General features: G+C 42.9%; 1 non-coding gene across 1 annotated transcript; it reads right to left on the reverse strand.

The window, feature by feature from the left end:
• Positions 1 to 890: 890 nt before the first annotated feature.
• On the reverse strand, positions 891 to 963 carry Trnar-ucg. Its single transcript has one exon. It is a non-coding gene; the product is annotated as a tRNA-Arg (tRNA).
• Positions 964 to 5,204: the final 4,241 nt, after the last annotated feature.

Consider the following 5,204-nt stretch of genomic DNA (forward strand, 5'->3'; position numbering starts at 1 on the left):
TGATTGAATGTTGGCTCGTGTTTGTGGTGGTGGGGTATGTGGTACGTGGCTCGGCCGCGCAAGTGACCACCGATCGAAGAAACGAAGCGCAGCGGTAATCGTAAAAAATGGTGCGCCAAAATCGTAAACTTTCTCAAACGCGCCCGCGAAATTTGTGCTTACATCGGCAGCATTGGAAGCACTGTAATGTGCGCATTGTAATGACTGCCGTGCCTGCAACGTGGCCGTACGCTCAAGTGGAAGCAATTACGTAGGGGTAAGCTCGCTGTAATTATAACGTACTTTGAACGCTCGTGCATGTCCTTGGTCGCGGCAGGACTTATGCGTTTAATTCGCTAACCAGTCAGCTAATTGAAATGCTGTCTTTGGTTGCCTTTGGTTTAAGGTGTGCAAATGGATGATGGTTCGGCGGGAAAGGATCGGTAGACAGAGCACACTCCCATTAGCGAATGGTCAATTCGCTAGACTTATTGGTGCCGGGTATATAGTGTTCAGCACGGGGCCAGTGGAATCGTATTTTTGTTAATAAACCCTCCGAAATGAGAATCATTTGCTTTTTTCTCGCAGGAAGTTTTGAATGAATTTTCTTGTAGAAGAGATTGCACCGTTTGGTGCTGTTGGTAACATTCGTCAGTTAGTTATCTTACGCTGCCGATCAGCAAAATTCAATGAATATTAATTCGTTTTATTAAATCAGACGAGACGAATTGCCGCTTTAGCTCGCTGAGCTGGGCATGGCATTTTTTTGTTTCCTTTTGGATGAATAATTTCGTACTAGAATCACCCTTAATCGTATTGTCCGGGACAAAAAAAAATTGTGACATACATGTACAACAGAAGGATGAAAAAAATCCAAGCGATAAAAAACAAAAAGAATGCTTTCGAGCGCTCGACCGTGACAGGACTCGAACCTGCAATCTTCGGATTCGAAGTCCGACGCCTTCTCCATTAGGCCACACGGCCGCACATACGAAGGATACACAATGTCCTTTTTGCTATCGGTGGAAACGTTTTTCGCTTTTCCAGGGCGATTTTTCCAACCCCACTGTACACTGCGCAGGCGCGAGGTCGAGCACCCTTTGCTGGAAAGACGCGCCTTTACGATATTGGGCTGGGTTGTAAGGGGTTTCGAACCGAAGCGGGTTGTTTCGGCGAAAATGGCAACTGGCAAAGGATTTAACGTATGATAGTTGAATTATTGAAAATAATAATCACTCTAAAATTACCTAATATTCTAATACTTTCTCTCAAAATCTCTCTAAACTTTTAGCTGTGCAAATGCTCTTAGAATAAAGAAAACAATATGTACTTTTGTGCAATCTAGAGATCAAAAGTATTAACACTTTTAATATTTGATATGATATTTGACTGATATTTTATAGCAAACTATTATACTATTATTAAAATCTTTATCTTACAATAACTCATCAAAATTGTTTTTAAACGAAATTTGTTGGAAATTTTCGAGGTGTTACATCGTTTTTAAGAAATATTTTAGATAAATGCAAATTTGATTTTTTTAGTTTTTTGTTGCAGAATCAACTAATAAATATTTAACCTAAATAAATTTAAATTTTGGAAACTTAACTTTTTCTTCTCTCTTTTCTTTCTTGACTTTGCAGCCTCAGCAGATCTTAGCTTGGCTTGTCTGCTTTCCTGTACTCGATTTCCCCTAAGCTGGATAGAGTCAGTACTAGTTGCGGGAAAACATAACGGACAGGATTCGAAATCCAGCCGTGTAAAGACATGTGTAATTAATTTTAGTAACGTGTATGTATATTTCGTTAAAAGTTATAATTTTGTTGGTTTTTTACTGCTGCTCTCGTTTTATTATTTTATTCATTTATTACATATTGTCCTCCTTCTCTCTCTCTATCTCTCTCTCTTTCTCTCTCTTCTAGGCATAACGTCCTCTTAGGTCTTGCCTGCCATTTCTGGTCCACTAGGCCTAATGCTACCACGATCGGCTCACGGGTGGAAGATCCGGATGAGATTTTACATATATTGTCCAACGGATTCCAAATCATCCAAAGGAACATTTCCAATTTCCTTATAACTCTCTTCACACTAACCCGATCAGAACCTATCCTATTTCATATCTATTTTGTTTCCTCAGATTCCTATTTTAAAACAGGCTACACTAGAGTCAAAATTAAAATATAAAATATTTTATAATATTTGTGGATGATTTTATAACAATGTCTGTTGGTGGTTTATGATCAACGTAAAAAGATCTGGTTCGTGATAGCCGAATGAAATGACCAGAACGAATCCGAATCCTTTACGGATTATTATTGTTCATGTTCTCAATCAGATTGATAGCGTCAGTTTCTCCTTACAGAATTTTCATCAAAAGCGTATTGAGCTATTATTCTCGTCTATGTTCTAATATGTGATGGGTTCCTTGGAATGCGCCCATGGTTTCACTCCGGATCCGGCCAGTTTGACTACGTGGAAATGGAGTCGTCGGTTCCATGCGGAACTGTTCGGAATCGTCCGGAACTATCGGAATCGTCCGGTACCGTCGGGACAATCGGAATAGTCCGGTATCGTCTGGAACCGTCCAAAACTGTGGAAATCATCCGAAACCGTTCAGAATCAGCGGAACCATCCGAAACCGTAAAATGGAACCGTAATCAGCCCGAATTAGCGAGTATGTTCCCACCTTAGATAAATGTCCCAACGATTTTAATAGTTTCTGTGGGTTTATAAATGTAAGGAATCTTGTAGTTGACGCTGGGGACGAGCTGAACTCGCGAGATGCACGATGATATACAAAAAATAAAGAATTAAACATATGTGTTTTCTACTCGTGCGTTCTTTTGTTTCATCGCGTTGACGGAATGCGGTTCCGGACGGTTTAGAGGGTTCCTAACAGTAAGGAAGGTTTTGACGGTTCGTGTGGTTGGAGTTGCTTCCAATTTTTTTTGGAATCGTCCGGAACCAGTTCCGCTTTTTTGCTTATGTTGTCCAACTCTAGTTCTAAGGAAGATAGTTCCAGACGTAAACATAGCAATAATTATACGTCTAAATCTTTTAACACAATGTATTATTTGTTATTGAAAGTCTAAGAATCTTGTACGGCAAAAAGTGTACTTAAAATTCCAAATTAAATTGACTGTAGTGTTTGAACCACTTAAGTTAAATTGTTTGCAAAGTATAGTGGGACAGTAGTTTTTGCAACAAGAATAAATAACTAAATGACCCTGGCTCAAATATATTGTAAGCTGTATATTGTAAACTATTATTACGAGGGAAAGCGAACATATCCTTAGCTAATTATAATTATTTTGTAATAAAAATCTGAAACTGAGAACTGAAACAGATATCCTGTGAAATAATTGTAGGCTTGTAACAATTTACTATCAATAAGTCGTACATTAAAAATTACCAAACAAGCTTTTCCACGACTGGTACTGTGCTGATACCAAGATATTTGCTTAAATGTAATTCCATGATAAAAAATTCACACTTGTTCAACAGAATCGTCCACCAGCGCTGTAAACCACATAAGAACCATAAATCGTATAATATCAATTTCGGAGGGCAAAAATTCAAGACGCATAGGATCCGAATCGTTATTCACCATCCCCAAGGGACAGTTGCAAAGCGATCGAAACGATACGCGTACGCCACCATATCACGAACGCAATCCGGGCCAACAACTTTAGCACACAAAATAACAAACGCAAACAAAAAGAAACAAGCGGCTCATTGCTTCCTCTCAGCGGAGAAACCACCACCGGAAATAAGCGTTTCCTTCGGCTGTTTATGTCCGGGGCTGCATGGCGCCCATAAATCAGCGGAAGCCCGTTGCAGCAGTCAAAGTTCGGAATGCCACTAACCTACCCATCGCCACCGACTCTCCCTCCTGGCACGAAAGTAATTCCGGAAAGTAGATGCATCGGAATGCATCCGTCGTCACGCGAGTGCACTTTGGGCCATTTGTTTCCATTTAGCTCCAGCTCTCCTCGTGCACAGGGGAAGTTTGAAAGGAACTGTACAAGAGGCCTGTATCCCTGTAGCCGAGTTGTTTGGCTGGGCCTTCTTTTTTTTGGCGACATCTTCATAAATCCTGCACTTTTCCACGGCTCCCGAGGGAGAGGCCGTGAACGCGATCGCACCAGGACGCTGGGAAAGAAAAGGGGTTAAGAGTATAGCAATATATACGGCACCGGGTGACTGCTGCTTTCGGTTCCGCACCGGTTGAGATACTGCATCACACGGCAGTAATATGCCGCAGTCTGTTTAGCTCTCGCGCGGTGCGAGATTTGGAAGTGTGAGCGCCACCGAGATTCAACAGATTCCATATCACGTGTTGTGGATCGGGACGCAATATCCGGCCACATCCTTCCTGTCCATGTGGTGGCTGCTGGGCAGGGCAGGGCTTTTGACACATATGTGCAGAATAATAAAATGCCCAAGTGGATAAATATTTTATCAGCCAAACAAGCACCTCAGGACCCGGGGACTCGGTCGGCTGTCGCGAAGTCAACACGCCCGTACTTGGCTGCCGTGTAACTGTTGATGTTGTGTTGTGCAACATTACGTCGAACCTGCCGGACTGCCGTGTCCCGCTGATGTCCACCCGTGGTCACTGCTGGACCCTACCCTGCACCGGGAGGCTTTTTTGTAAGACAAATCTCCCGGGCGCTCCTGAGTGCTTTGAACTGGATACTGCGGATAAAGATAGCAACACACACACACACGTTCACAGCCGGCCAGAGAGACACGAGGTATGTTGACCGCGGTCGTTTGGCCAGCATCGGCATCGGACGGGGTGGCGAATCATGTCGAAGTCTTCATCGCAACATGTCCTGACCGAGAAGGGGAGAAAATTACTGCATGGTCGATCTTTGCGGCAAAACCACCGTTGCAATGTTGCGCCAAATCGCGGTCTCGGCTCCGAGGACATTCTCGCCCCGTTCTCTATCCCCCAACAGATGGGACCCGATTGCGACACAAATTGCGGTTCGATGATGTGTCGTCATAAGCGTGTAATGTAAATCAGATGAGAAACCGATACACCGCAACACCGCTCATGTTCAACATATGATGCAGCTTACCCCGGGTGCTTTCTACCTAGAAGTGGATATTTACTTTAAGCATCCACACGAGGCCAAAAAGAACGAAAGGGCGAGGGGGGGGGGCATTCTCCAAATCGAAGTGGAAAACATACAGTGATACCTGGAAACGTGATTTTG

The sequence above is a fragment of the Anopheles stephensi genome, chromosome 2 (assembly GCF_013141755.1).
Source record: "Anopheles stephensi strain Indian chromosome 2, UCI_ANSTEP_V1.0, whole genome shotgun sequence".
Lineage (NCBI taxonomy): Eukaryota > Metazoa > Arthropoda > Insecta > Diptera > Culicidae > Anopheles > Anopheles stephensi.